Source organism: Panthera tigris, chromosome A2, assembly GCF_018350195.1.
Source record: "Panthera tigris isolate Pti1 chromosome A2, P.tigris_Pti1_mat1.1, whole genome shotgun sequence".
Lineage (NCBI taxonomy): Eukaryota > Metazoa > Chordata > Mammalia > Carnivora > Felidae > Panthera > Panthera tigris.
The window spans coordinates 100,907,513-100,923,411 of NC_056661.1; the positions used below are offsets into that span (position 1 = coordinate 100,907,513).

Below are 15,899 nucleotides of genomic sequence, written 5' to 3' on the forward strand. Positions count from 1 at the left end.
TTTTTTAAATGAATGGCACAGAGAAGATTTCCCAAAGTTCTGCTTGTGGCCATACTGCTTTGGGAGATAAGCAAAGAAAAGGAAGCATCAAGCTGTTTATCGACTTTCCATGACACGAGTGCCATGAAAAGAAAAAAGCACAGACACTGTTAAATTCACAGGATATGACCATATGAATGTTTGTGTTTCACTAAACTCTATCCCCAAGGAAGGACAAAGCAGATGAGTCAATAAGAATTAAGACTTTCTCAAAGAAGTAAGGACCCAAGAGTTAACAGATCAATAAAAGGCAAATTCCTGGGGTTCCTGGCTGGCTAAGTGGGTAGAGCATGTGATTCTTGATCTGGGGGTTATGGGTTCAAGCCCCCCATTGGCCGTTCAGCTTACTTAAAAAGACAGTAAGTTCCTAATTTTGATGTAACAACCCAGATGGTATGGGGATGGGTTAGTGAGGAGTGGCCTCTTTGTACTAAAGGGGAAAGATGTCTGTTCAAAGGCGGAAGTGCTGCTGAGGTCAGTGCCTTCTCAGGTGACACAAAGCCTGCCAACCTAACCCTCCTAGACTTAACCAGGCTGCACCTTGAAGTAGTTTACCTCATGCCAGGCAGTAAGACCACAGCTGTTCTCAGCCACACCCATGTGGCTGAGAGGCCATTCTGCCTTGTGGGAAGAATTGGGGGAACGGGGATGAGGGATACTTCATTCAGTGTTTGTACCGGAGCTCTAGGCAATGATTCTGCTTATTTTTCCTCTATGCTTTTCTTACATGTTGCTGTGGTGTCTTCAGTTTTAGTCACCCATGCATACAGGCTACAACTTGCGTTTTATTTCCTACAGCCATTGAAAAGCCATTTGGAACACAATAGATGGCCAATACCTAAGACAAAGTTTTTTCCAAATACTCCATGGTTCTCAGAATGCTAAAGCAAGCCTGTGTTAAACAAAGTTTGATGCATTGTTGCAAAGAAGAGGAGTTGGTTTGTCCTCAGATGCCTTAAACCCTTCTACTAGAGCCTCCTCCTTGGAAATCTAACATGGGGAAGTATTTTCATTCCACATAGGCTGGCTTCAGCCACAGTGAACATTTGTTCTGGCCCAGAATCCTTTTCTATGAGCTTATGGAGTTAGCTGATGGCACCTCCAATTACATTTGAGTTATGCAAAGAATTTAAAACTCTTCAGCCAACACTTAACAGAGTAAAGGTAAGATAGTAGTTACATTTCACTGTATCAGTACTTTGGAAAAATATTACAATAAGCTTTCTCTTGAATCACATTTTCTAAGTGTGTTGTGTATCTTGTGCAGTTTGAAGTCTCAAATTACCTTTCCAACTTTAGCAGATTTTTCTCTTCCATCAGTGAGTAGTTTTTCTTTTAGATGGAGCACTAGTTGAAACTGAGTCCAGAATCCCTTTTCCCTGTATCTGTACTGAGCATATGGTGGATTCTCTTGAATTGTAGATCTGAGTCACTGCCAAATTTGTCTTTTCCCAACTTATTCAAAATTCCTATTTTCCAACTAAAAATCATCACTGAGAGCTCCTCAGTACTGCTGTGCACACCAGCATTTCGCTTTCTTTGGGAAGTGGGCCATTTTTCCCCCATAAGAAACACACTTTTCAAGTGATGTGGGTGCAAAGTGGTACATTTGCATCCTAGAGTAAAATCACGCATTCCCAAACACCAGCTTCATGGCACCACACATCACTGAACAAGTGCAAATCTGTTCACATCCCAACATTCCCGAAGCTAGGATACGTCCTACAATTGATACCTTGTCAACGGTCTGCCAGTCACTTTTTTTTTCTTCACAGAACATAAAATGGTAAAAGGTCTCATGAGCAATGGTCTCTTATATTTGATGAAATAAAGAATAATTATTTAAAATAAATCTTCAGTTCGGGGTACCTGAGTGGCTCAGTCGGTAAGTGTCTTGACTTCGGCTCAGGTCATGATCTCGCAGTTTGTGAGTCTGAGCCCCATGTCAGGCTCTGTGCTGGGAGCCTGGAGCCTGTTTCAGATTCTGTGTCTCCCTCTCTTTCTGTCCCTCTCCCCGCTTATGCTCTGTCTCTCTCTCAAAAGTAAATAAACATTAAAATTAAACCTCAGTAAAAACACATCACTACATGCTACAGACTTTAGGGGCTATTTGTGTATAACCAAAAAGGAGAACCTGAAGTCAGGGAACGCCAGGTGTTACTGTGATGTAGAATGAGTGTCATGACAGAGGAAGTGTCCAGGGTTAGGTGAAAAAAAGGGAAGAGGAACCAGACCTGGCTTCTAAGGTGGCCTCTGGGCTGAGTTTCTAACAATCAGTAGAGGCTGGCCAGATGAAGGGTAAGAGTGGGGGCAGCAGGAGTGGGTGGTGGGTAGGTGGTGGTAATTATTCCAGACAGAGGGAAAACAATGACCAAATTCCTGCACAGCAGAACTGCGTGGTGTGTGCATGCAACCATAAGTAGTTGTGCATTCCTAAAACTTAAAGATGAGACATGGCTGAGGAGACATAGGGACCAATCTCTGAGGCCACCTTCTGTCCCTTCAGCATCTAGATATATTCTATAGCCACTGGAGGGTAGACACTCACTGTGGTTTAATTCACATCGAGTGAGCACCTTCTATGTCCTGCCTTCACTTGAGAGGTCATCCTTACTATCCATAACAAATGCTGGAAGCCTGTGGAATGCCTCTTGAATTTAGCTTCCAACTATACAATCTGTAATTTTCTGACAATTCCATCTTTCCATTATTTCAGAGATTATTTTCATCTAGAAATATTACTAGTTTTCAATATCTTGCTTTGTCTTTGGTTTATTTCTCTGGTGCAGTCTCAGAATTAATGCACGTCATATAATTTAGAGCCTAGAGGGAGTTGAGAAACAATCAAATGAAGCCCCTTTCTTGCACACCATATAGAATTGTCGAATCACTGTGTTACACACCTGAAAATAGTAACGCTATGTAGCAATTACACTTCAATAATAAAAATTAAAACAAATGGAAAATCAAAGAATTAAAAACTAAATGAAGTAACATGGGGACCTGTGATCCAGGGAGGTGACTAATGGGCCTGAGAAAACAAAGCCAAGGAGCTTCAGAGCCAAGGCTTCAATGAGGGCTCCTGATGGCTTGCCTAATGAAAACAATATAAATATGTCAGAGGTTCTAGGGACTGAGTTAAAAAATAACTTAATGTTTGTACATTTCTGTTGCTCCAAGTCATTTTTCACCTTTTTTTTCCCCGGAGGATTATTTCTGGTCACTTTTTTTTATGTCAATGATTTTTATAATTTTCTACAAAGAGAAGGAAGGGTATGTTTTAAGTATAAATGCTAAAACAGTTTCAGTAAAAACAGAAAAATGATTCCTCCATACGTAATTAACTATATTATTTTTAAAACACATACTGATTCAATCACACTCACACATAGTTTGAAAGATTCCTACAGAGGGTGGGAAGTTGAAGTAGCCTTCCATGCTTTCAAAAGCTGAATATTAATTAAAGTAACATCATTTTGGGGCCTGGATGGCTCAGTTGGTAGAGCATGTGACTCTTGATCTGAGGGTTATGATTTCGAGCCCCATGCTGGGTGCAAAGTTTACTTAATAAAAATATATATTAATAAAGTGATGTGATTTTGAGTAGCATTTACAGGTGTTTTTCCTATCTCTCAGATATCACATAGCTTTTCTGTGCATATTTTGATAGTTATGATTACTTGAGCATTCTATGTAACTTTAAATGGGATTCTGTTTTTAGTTGAGTTTTGTGTCTCCTGCAAGTGATTTCTGACACTTCACAAATTTGCAAGTAAAAGTAAAACACAATCATGCTTCAATTTTGTGAGTCAGCAAACCTTATGAGAGGAAAATAGAATTCTTAACCTTTTTCAAGGCAGCTAAAAGATGAGTGAGTTTTTATTTAAGCCCTACACGTGCAAATCATTGTTAAAATCTGCATTTTCTGTTAGTGAATTGGAGTCTTAGGATGTTTTTAAATGATCATTGAATCCACATTGATATAGCTCAGATACTACATACAGGCATTAGTTAAGCTTAATGCTTCCCTAAACCTATTAAAACCACATTCCTAAAGTAAATTTTTTAATGTCAAAATATTTGTCTCCCAATACAAAGTAAAAGCCACTAAACCCATGATCATGCTGCACATGTGTGCCTTCTTCAAGTCACTTCACCTATCTTACCTCACTTTGCTTGTCTGTGGAACAGTAGACCAGGCTAGCTGACATGTCGGATGTCCTCAGTCACAAAAACTATAAAGCTGACTTTAATTAAGTTTAAAGACATTTATATCTAAGAGAAAGCTTCAAGATAATGAACACATCTTCCTTTTTAAAAATGAGCTAATTGAGGTTCTAAAAATGGGGAAGTTCTCAAGAAGGAAAGCTGGAATTGAAACACTAATCTCTTATTAGCAACCTGGTGCTCTCCTCAGCTTCTCCCTCTTTCCCAAGAGATATTTCTCAAAGGAAAATATCCAACACAGCATTTCATATTCTAAGAAACTAAAAAAAGAACAAGTCAAGATATTCTCTAAAAGACCATCATCTTCACCATTAATGTTAGTTTAAAATGTTATGTTCCCACAAAACAAACAAACCGCAAAACTCAAATGGCTCATTGGGGTGACTGGGTGATTCAGTCAGTTAAGCATCTAACTTAAGCTCAGGTCATGATCTCAGGGTTCGTGGGTTCAAGCCTTGTGTCAGGCTCTGCACTGACAGCTCAGAGCCTGGAGCCTGCTTCGGATTCTGTGTGTCTCTCTCTGCCCCTTCCCTGCTCTCTGTCTCTGTCTCTCTCAAAAATAATAAACATTAAAAAAAATAAGAAAAAAAACCTCAAACAGCTCAGAAGGGGCATGAGTTAGATTTTGCTCATCTCTTATTTAAAGAACAGCTTGCAAAGGACAATCAATGGTGAATTTTCTGCTACAACAAAAAAACATGGCAGAAATAACAAAGAAGCTGGCATTTGAAAACAACAAACCTTAAAGAAATCCACAAGAACAAATAATATAAAATGGATTAAAAGAATAGAGACAGGAAAAGAAAAACTAGGTTGTCTTTGCTAAAGAAAAGATTTTTGAAAACCCTTGCTTATAAACTGTACTCACCTTTGATTTTATTTAGGTTGGTTTACATAACTTTCAAAGGTCAATTCAAATTTAGCATACAGATTTTAATCTCTAGTACTTATGGTAGTTTTTTCTCTAAAACCTTAACTTCAAAAGGTGAAATAGGAAGGAACACCAGAGTCAGATAAAGTTCGCAATCACCTTCTACAAAGAAATACTGTATACTCTTCAACTGCCAGCACAGAATATTATTAAATGATAGTAATACATGTTTTCCTTAAATTGTAGTTTAAAACTGCATTTTACAATTGGAAAACTCTTAACAATTTAAAAAAATTTTATAGAAGAATTATCTGAAATAAGTGTATCTTTTAACATTGTGTTGTCCAAATACAGTAGCCGCTAGCCACATATGGATATTGACACTTGAAAGATGGCTAGTCTGAATATAGGTATGCTTTTAGTCTACACTGGATTTTGAAGACTTAGTATATCCCCCCAAATGGTAAAATGGCTCACTGATAAATCTACATTTTATTTATATTTAATATTTATATAAAGTATATATATTTTATATCAACACATTTGTATATATTCATATTTTTGATAAAAGCTGTATCAAAACATTATATGTAAATACCTACTTATACATTCTATTTGATATTTAATTATATTTTATATGTTATATGTGTATTTTTGTATTTTATGTTAAAATGATATTTTGAATATATTGGGTTAAATAAAATATATTTAGCCAAATTATGGAAAGAGCCTAAATGTCCATCAACTGATGAATGGATAAAGAAGTTGTGGTTTATATATACAATGGAATACTACTTGGGAATGAGAAAGAATGAAATGTGGCCTTTTGTAGCAACATGGATGGAACTGGAGAGTGTCATGCTAAGTGAAATAAGTCATACAGAGAAAGACAGATACCGTATGTTTTCACTCTTATGTGGATCCTGAGAAACTTAACAGAAGACTATGGGGGAGGGGAAGGGAAAAAAAAAGTTAGAGAGGGAGAGAGCCAAACCATAAGAGACTCTTAAAAACTGAGAATAAACTGAGGGTTGATGGGGGGTGGGAGGGAGGGGAAAGTGGGTGATGGGCATTGAGGAGGGCACCTGTTGGGATAAGCACTGGGTGTTGCATGGAAACCAATTTGACAATAAATTTCATATTAAAAAAATCAAAAAATAAATAAAATAAAATATATTGTCTAATTTCACCTGTTCCCTTTTAGTTTTTTAAACGTGTCAACTAGTACTTTTTAAATTGCATATGTGGCTGCTATTATATTTTCGCATACATCCTTGGTCTAAGACATTGAGCAAATTAGCAAAGAGTTAGAAATTAATTTCATAATTCAAGTCACCAACACTCTGTACAGATACAAATACCTTTAAATAGTTCTTTCTCCCTAGAAGCTCTGATAATTATTGTCAGAAATGTCATTACAAAAATAAAATTTCATATATTTAAATATATATGTATATATACAAAGACTGTAGATGTGTGTATACAGACACACGTTTATACAGTCTTTTTAAATGACCTACATAGTGACTGCATCCACATTTTCATAATAAATTGCTTTAAAAAGGTCCAAATCTATGTATAAAATATACTAAGAGTTTCAAATCAGATTCATGGAAATAAAAAGTAGATAAATTACTATAAGACCATCAAAAAAAATTCAAAAATGAAAAGATAGTCTCTCTCTCTCTACGTGTATATATATACATATGCCACATAAATATATACCTACAAATATAAAGTGTATATACATATTTACAAATGGAATACATTATATATAATTCATATACAAATATATAGAAACATATGAATGGTTAATAATATTACAGGCATGATGGAAGTATGTGAATGTAGTGACCACAACTCTACGAAATTACACACAGGCATAATGTCAGCAACTGGAGTAATTAGGGAGACATAAATGTTTACAAAGCTCATTATTTAACATTAAATTTATAAGGTGAAGTACAGCATAGAGATGATCAAATAATTTCTTATGTTTTCACAGGATCACTGAAAGCTAGGAAGAATTTATAGATCATTTAGCATAATTTCCTGTTTTCGCAGGGGGAAAGAACTAAGGCTCAGGGCTGAACAAAATTTCCAAATTCCACAAAGTAAACCTTTTTTGTTAGTCTTAAATTACCGAAATACGCACACACCAGCAAGTAGTTTAAAAATGTCTATGCTATGCACAGGTCCTGTAAACAGACTACCACAGCTCCTTTCTCTGGAAATGGCGTGTATTTAAGGACTTGTCTTAGTAAGGTTGCAGCTGCTAACTCATGTTTGGGTTTGGGCTGGCTTCAGAGCAAGGGATGAAGGCAGCCCAGGTAGGGGAGGGGGGAGAAGCAATGGGACCTTAAAATAAAAGTCAGGAGCAAAGAGAAGCAGACAGAAAAGAAGTTCTGTATTTTCACATGTCACAACCAACAGAGCCCCCCTTGCCTATACTGGGTCATCTAGCTGATGGTGAGAACTAGTCAAAGATCTCTTTTCCAGATTCTCTCTAGTTTCTTAGGGAGGAAACTTACAGGATTAAATAGCAGCAACACCCAGAGTGAATAAGGCACAAAACTGTTTTTTGTTTTTGATGAGGATCAGAAAAGACAGGGCCATGAGCATATACCTGGTAGTGTAGGTGGAATAACCAGGAAGTAGTCAAAGGGGCACAGGTCCAAGTCAGGAGTGCAGAAAAAAGAGAAGCAGGAAGCAGAAAGGAGGGAGTGGTGTGGCACCAATGCAAAGTTTACCTACTTCACAATGATGCCTGTGCTGCCTATGTCAACAATGAGGAGGGAGCATTAGATACAAAGATACAAATCCTGGCCTTCAAGGAGCAGCAGGTGGAAGAAAACTCCCTAGAGTGATGACCAGTCTCCCTCCTCATTCACTGTAGGGAATCACAGCTCTTGGCATTGCGCTAGGCACCTCCTCTCATAGCCTCCACTCTTCTTGCACCACTGCTCATTTCTTTGGAACTATCCAGCATCATGACTATAACTACTGCTGTTTCCTTCTTTCTGTCTGGAAGGAACAGGTCTCACTCCCTCCGCCCTTTCTCACCTTGCTCAGATAGCTGAAGGCAGAATTAGCTACTATTGTTGATTGGAGTGTTCCAGAAAGCAATGTGGAAGCTGAACATTGTGTATGACACAGCTTCACTCTGCAGCTTTCACAGTGCTTGCTGGAGTACTCTCTCTAGGAATTCCTCTTGGAGCCCTGATATGCCATGCTACGAGGCCATACAGAGACACTCCAGCAACAGTCAACAATTAGCCGTCTTTGCTGTACCTGCCCATCTATTATCCCTTCCCTTCAAGTTAATCAACCTCCCTTTCTGCCCTTAGCTCATATTCTTCAACCTCTTCCTCCAGTTACCATATCTTCCTTCTCTTCACTGAGTTCTTCTAAGCCCACATAGTCTGGTTCCCTTCTCCATCATGCTACAGAAAGTTTTTCACTAGGAACCCAATTTAAATGCTCATCTCACTTGACCTTCAGCTAAGCTCTCCTTCCTTGATTTCTCAGCAAACACTCTGCACTTTTGAATCTTTTCTAATTTCTTTGTTAGCCCCTCTTTCTCTGTATCCACATCTCATAGATCAGTGATCTGGAAGGTTCCAACCTTGGTTGTCTTCTTTCGCACTTTACCTGCCTCTCTGGGTGATTTAATCCACTTCTGTGGCTTCAACCAACAGCTGTATATGTCAATGACATCAAAATTAAACACCTCTCCAGATGTCGCAGTAGGGAGATGGAAATATGGATCTGGTACTCTAGAGAGGTGTTTAAATTCCCTTCTCTGTATTGGAATCTTCACCTGGATGTCCCACAGGCATTTCAGATTCAGCACATCTACAATTGAACTTATCTCTCTCCATGTGCATCTCCAAATTGTTCTTTTGGCCTGTGGTCCCTATGTTAATTACCGGCACAAATCCCACTAAATGGTCTAAGCTGGAAATGTGACTTCTCTCTCATCTTTTGCAGCCAGTCTCCAAGTTCTCTCCAATCTACCTCCTAAAAAGCTATTTAAAAAAAAAGTTTGTTTGTTTAGAGAGTGAGTGAGCAGGGGAGGGGCAGGGAGAGAAGTCCAAGCAGGCTCTGCATTGACAGCAGGGCTCAACCTCATGAACCCTGAGATCATGACCTCAGCTGAAATCAAGAGTCAGAGCTTAACCGACTGAGCCACCCAGGTGCCCCCTTCCTAAAAAGCTATTAAATGCGTCTTCTCTTTTCTATGTTGACAGCCAGGACTTAGTCGAGGACTTCAGAGGCAACACTATACCTAAATCTGCCCACTCCAATCTTTTATACCCTGGTCTGAACTACTACTATAACATGCAGATCTAACCATGCTGCCTTCCCACTCCAAATTCAAAAATTTTACTACACTCCACACAGAACTATTCCTTCAGACCATTTCAGAATACTAGAGCTTTCCTGAATACACTATGCTTCTTGGAGGCTTTATGAAGGTTCCTTTCCCTCAAAATGTCTTCCCCTCCTTTGTCCAACTGGCAACTTACAGTGTACTTCAAGCCTGTCCTCAAATGTCACTACCTCAGTGAAGGCTTTCCTAACTGAATACCCACCCTTGCACCCCCAGGGCCATCCCACTCCTGTCCTCGATTATAGTCCTTAACTGCCTCATGCTGCTGGTACCCCGCACTCCCATTTTCCTGCACTGAGCTCATTACATCTGCATTTTGGGCACTCCAATGCAAGTCCCTTGAGGGCAGGGACCCTAATGGGTTCATCTTTACCTTCTTACACAAAGCACAGTACCTGAAACACAGTAGGCCTTCAGAAAATATGTGCTGAACAAAGGGCAACAATTATGTGCTACCATTCGCAGAGTGCTTTACATGTGTGAAACGCTTAACACCATTATCTCATGTGTGGACACAGCCACCATGGAGGGGATACCACCCCGTTTTGCAAGTGAGAAAAAACACTCAGAAAGTAAAACAATTTGCCCAAAGTCAATAACTGATAAACTTAGGTTTGCTTTTGACTCTAAGCTCCTGTTTTTAACCATTCCATTCAATTCCTAGATGAAAGAGACTAGATAATGGGCTCCATTTCTATAAAAACAATGTCTCTTGGTTGCAGACTTAGGTGCTGTGTTAGTCCTAAATCCATTACCATCATGGTTCTTGTGCACAAGAAAACCTTGATGATGGACTCCTAGTGGCTTTCAGGCTTCTCAACACTAAGAAGAGGGAGCACCGGGGCACCTGGGTGGCTCAGTCGGTTGAACGTCCAACTTTAGCTCAGGTCATGATCTCGCAGACTGTGAGTTTGAGCCCCACATCCGGCTCTGTGCTGACAACTCAGAGCCTGGAGCCTGCTTCAGATTCTGTGTCTCCCTCTCTCTCTGCCCCTGCCCCACTCATGCTTTGTCTTTCTTTCTCTCACAAATAAACAAACATTAAAAAATTTTTTTAAAAAAGAAGAGGAAGCACCATTTATTACAATTATCTCCTTGGTCTCTGGCTTAGGATGCACTTCTCTAGAAACATGCAGAGAAGGCTAGATTTCTCCTAAGTACCAATAGGTTTCAGACGTTGGTGTAACATTCATGCCCTATCCTGGGAACAGAGAAGTGGGTGTGAGAGATCATGATGGTGGCAAGTAATGGAATGGATTTTAATGGGTGTGCTGGAAGTCGCTGCAGGGCTCTGTAGTCCCTCCTTGTACAATACTCTCACCACTAGAACAACAGGACCTTTCCACTCCCAAATCTAGACTCTCAGGGTTGACAACATACCATTATGTACATGCTCAGTGATTCATCCCTGGACACACATACTTCTTGTTTCTGACCCCACAGTACGGTACTGCACTCAGTTATCCTTTTTGGTCATCCTCTTTTAATTGTACTTGTTTTCTGTTAAATGCATTCTAAAATTGACTTCTTCAATTTTCTCTAATTCTAATGACATTTTACTCTCAGTTCTCTATTTTCTAATACCTCCACCACCTCTACAACTATCCAGCACACAACTGAAACCAGTCCTGTGCTTACCCTGATTAATTCATTTAATTCTGTCAACTCACAGATGATCAAAACTGCCCAAGGTCACTCAGCTAGTAAGGACACACACGTACACTGGGCTCCAGACATGAGGACTATTTGCCAGTATTCTCTTTGTAACCTGTTTACTGTGTTGGGAGCTCTCTGTCTCTACTCTCAACCTTTTTCACCTGCCAAATTCCTATTGGTTTTTTAAGGTTTAACTGAGGGGTCACCTCCTCCATGGATTTCTCAGGTTTTTTATATTTGTGTGTTCTCTCACTCTCTATCATCTGGGTAAGATGCCTTGGCCATGGGCTTCATCCCCTCCCTGTTTACGGTTAAGTGTAATTAGCAGACTCTTCTATCCCCCTTATTAGGCTGTAAACTCCTTCAGAGCAGGGCAGGGTCTGGGTCTTGACTTGGGATTCCCAGTACTAGCACAGTGTGTAACATATGGCATACACATAACAAATGTTGAGTAGTGACCCCACTTCCCTGCTTTGGCCATCTGCACTAGCAAGAAAAGACTTCTCATCATGAGCAAAGCCATTTTCTCAGCTCTTCATGAACTCACTGTCTCACTAGGTTTACACTGGGACAAGGAGTTGCTATTAGTTGAGGAACTACCACTTCTCAGACACTGAGCTGTATGTTTTGTGCATTATCCTGACAGGTCAACAGCATCCTCACTTTATGGAGGAAACTCAAAATCAGTTATCCTATCCTGTATGACTGTCCATACAGTCAGACAGAAGGAATGCTTTGTTTAAAAGCATTATAAAATGCTGTTATGTACAGCCCTGTCCTGGAGAGATCCATTAGTATTTGAAATTACTTATACACATACGTACACACACATCTACTGTATCAATTTAGATGTTGTAGTAGTGAAAACATGGTTAACTAGGGTTTATAGAGGTTCAAGACAGTTCTACCATATGCATTCTCTAGGTAAATCATGCCTGTAGTCTTCAGTTTCTATCAGATAAAGAGGGATTATAATACCTACTTAGTTCAAAGGGGTTGAATATAAAAAAAGATCATGTTTGCCAAAATGCTTTGTTAAAACAATGGCTGAAGGCCCATTTTAGAGCAATACGCTGGATGAAGAGTTTAGAGCAGTGTTTCTCAGAGTGGTGTGGCATCAGAGCCACATGAAGTGTTAACAGCAGATGGGAGAAGCCAGGCGAGGAGTCCACATTTAACAAGTTCCCAAATGATCCTATCGGACACAAAAGTTTGATAAATACCAGGTTAGGACAATGCTTCTCAAGCTTTAATGTACACATGAATCACTTGGAGATCTTGTTAAAATGCAGATTTGAATTCAGGGAGCCTGGGGGGTGGGGGGAGGGCAGGTTGAGATACCACATGTCTAACAAGCTCCCAGGGGAAGCCAATGTTACTGGTCTATGGATCACATTTGAGTGGCAGGGGGTTGGAAGATCTATTCCCACTGGAACAAATTAGCTTTGCTTTGTTCCTGGACCACAGATTGAATCTCCCAGCCTCGGGGAGTATTCCGGAAAGCCCAGGCTCTTAGTATTGCCAGAACACACTTGAACTGTTCAAAACCAAATTGGAACGCATTCCCTATCTCAGGAGAAGAGCAGTAGCATCCTCTCCAGACACAGATAGCACATAGGTTTAGCATGTAAAAGAATAAATCACTATTACTTGAGTCCTATTTACTGTGCAAAGCACTTAAATATATTATTTCTAATTCTGACTACAACCCTACAAGGTCGATATTCTTGCTCTGTAGATAAGGAAATGATGACATCTATAGAGAGCATAAGTTACTTGCTCAAAGTCACATGGCTAGTTGGGGGTTGCAGCTGGGCTTCCAATCCTGCTCTTTTGGGATTCAAAGCCTATGTGCCCTCTGTACATCCTCCGTGATGCTAGCTAGGTATGATTGTGGTACAAAATGTGACAGCTTAGGGAAAAAGTGGGAAAAAACATTTTCTCCTCTATCAGTCTTTGAGTTCAAGGCTCTGCCAAGGCAGATTCCAGAAGGGGGTGAGGATGGGGATAGGGTTAATTAATTAGTGATCTGTAATACCTTATGAACAATAACATGCAGATTGCATCTTTGTCCATGGTCCCCATAAATCTGATAATACAGATGGAATAAAAAGGACATTTGTGACCAGTGCACTAATCCTAAACGTTGCCACCTACCCTCAGGCTTCTAGCTGTGGAACTCAACCAATAACAAGGAAAAGTTCTTTCTGATCCTTATGGCCTATCGACTTTTGCACCTTCTCTTATATGAGGCTTCTGTAACCCTGAACCTCACACCAATTCAGGTTGACCCTACCATGTCACTTCATGGTTGCCACACTTCCCTGCCTCTGATAAAACTGCTTGCACCTGAAAAAAAAAAAAGGACTGTTTAGTCAAATATATTGAAAGTGCAGCAATCTTGAAGATTTTCTTTTGAATAACACAATCTTCTGTATTTGTCATAAGGTTAACATGTAGAGAAATGCATAGCAATAAAGATGCTCAGAGAAATCAGATACTCAAGTGTAGCAAATGGAGGAAAGACAGCTATGAATTAAACTCTCTAGGCATTTACCGTCCAGTGCCTTTACCATTTAATGACCCATGGGGGGAGGATCCACACTCAGTTTTTTAAACCCCAGGTTGTGTAACTGTCATTTTCCAAACACATATCTTTAATGACAGAACTGTTTACCTATATAATGCAAAATAATACAACTGAAAAGCCACATCTCCTGTAATTATATACACGGTAATCTAAAACCAGACAGCGATATTTGAACTATTAAGAATTATAAACTGATTTTGCCCCTATTGTATTCTCTACACATGACGTTTCAAAAATAAAGACTGAAACCTAAAAACAAACTGGTTTGAAACCCACTTTAAAGTATTTTTAGACTGGTGTGTGTGATTTAAATAGAAGCTAAGAAACTGAGTCTGGAACATTGATCTCGTTTATAAGCATTTCTTATTTCACTCCCAAACCCCAGGAACAGTTCAGATCTCAGAAAATGTAAACCAAAGGTCCACAGAAACCAATTTGAGATTTTTCTGGAGAGACTACTGAAATGTTTGGACAGGAACATGTTTGCAATGAGTCATAATTTATAAGATCTTAATGGCCAATGCCTTCGGTGCCTTTCTTCTTACATGCAATATCATTCTCAAACCAGCTGGTGATACATTTTCCAGGCCCTAATGATTTTTATGAAGTTACCAGATCTGTTTCTAAGGTTGCTACCTAGCACCTTTTCTAGTGCTGATTTTGTCATGCTATCTAAACAGAAAAGAACCTGATTCTCTTTCTAAATTGCAAATCTCTCTAAACAGGCAGTTAATGTCTTTCCCCAGCCTAAGGACACAGTACTTTTAAGACCCCCAAGGAGAAACTGAGGGGACTTGGGGACACAACAAGAAAAAAAAAAAGTGGAAAAGGAAGGGAAGGGGCCTCTGGGCACAGGCAGACATAATAACAGGATATGTTCGCTTCTAGAGGAAGCAGGAGCTGCAATAGCCCGAGGGCAGGAAAGGCGGAGCCAGTAGCAACCTAAGGAAACCGGGCGCGCGAGGGTTTGCACGGACCTGGCCCACTTAGGGACTCGTGGTCCAGTCGGGTCCAAGGCTGGTGAGCACCTCACCCGCTGGAGACCAAGCTCAGGCCTCCTGGCACTAGTGGTTATAAAGAGGCACCCATCTGCTCCCTGCCACCTCCGCCAAAGATGGGCAATGGGGCGAAGAGCAAAGCAAACACCAGGCGCCGCGGCAGGTGAACTTGTCAACAAGTCAGCCCCAGACGCAAGTCCCTGCCCAGAAGGGACCTCGGGGTCCCGGGGCCGCAGCTGCTGGGAAGGCGAGGCACGGCGTGGGTGGAGTGGGCTGGCGTGGGTGGGGGTGCCGCGGGCGCTGGGGCAGGAGATGCGGCCCGCGCCCCGAACGCTTCCCTCCCGCTCCCCCGGGATTGACGCACGCTCTCATGGCGCGCGCATCCTCCAGACCTGCCCAGGCCCGAGGGAGGAGGCGGGGGAGGGGTAGGGGCTGTAGCGGTTCCCACACGCGGACCAGGGACTGGAGGAGGCAACCCGCCTGTCACCCGCCGCCCGCGGAGGGCACAGTTGGCGGCCCCAGGCTGGCGCCCCGACCTCCGCGGCTGCCGGGCGTCTCCCGCTGCAGCCTGCAGCCCGCCCGGCGCGCCCCCGCCCCGACCCCGGACGGCAGGTACCTCGGAGCCCCGGCCCCCGAGAGCCTCCTGGCCGCGGTCGGAGCGTCCCTCCAGCTCCCTCATCCGACGTCAGCGTCAGCAGAAGGCGAGGGAAGGGGCGGGGGGAGCGCAGGAACCGGCCCTTCCTGCGGCGGTCGCCGCCAGCCGGAATAGCAGCCGGCGGAGCCCGTGCGCGCCGCAGCGCAGCGCAGCGGCCGGGGGGAGCGGGCGGCCTCGCCTCCCAGCGAACGCCGGCGCCCTGGGCGCCGCCGCCTCGCCTCCCCTCCCTTCCTTTCTCCTCGGGAGACGCCTGGCAGGGCGACCCCTCCCAGCAGGACCCTGGCATCCGGAGGAGCGAGGGGGCGAAGGCCTCACCTTTTGGGGGGCGGGTCCGGGATGAGGGGGGTGAACCTCCCTCTCTCTCTCCTCCCTGGGGACTTTCCTCGACCCCCATCTCCTGGGGTATCCCCCGCTCGGCTCTACCGCTCTGGGTGACCCCACCCCTGCTCTCCCGCAGGTGTTCCACGTGT

At 42.0% G+C, this 15,899-nt stretch overlaps 1 protein-coding gene across 24 annotated transcripts in view; it reads right to left on the reverse strand.

The window, feature by feature from the left end:
- The window catches only part of ICA1 (islet cell autoantigen 1), a 148,892-nt gene extending 133,002 nt beyond the window's left edge, over nt 1-15,890 (reverse strand). For 6 of the 24 annotated variants that reach the window (XR_006211331.1, XM_042967042.1, XM_042967023.1 and 3 more), the window contains exon 1: nt 15,745-15,888. The gene's annotated coding sequence lies outside the window, so the exon portion shown is untranslated. Of the gene's footprint in view, nt 1-7,763; nt 7,848-13,343; nt 13,424-13,482; nt 13,536-15,390; nt 15,477-15,744 lie in introns of those variants that run through there. The other 18 variants (XM_042967136.1, XM_042967018.1, XM_042967158.1 and 15 more) reach the window with 11 other exon arrangements.
- Between the last annotated feature and the right edge of the window lie 9 nt (nt 15,891-15,899).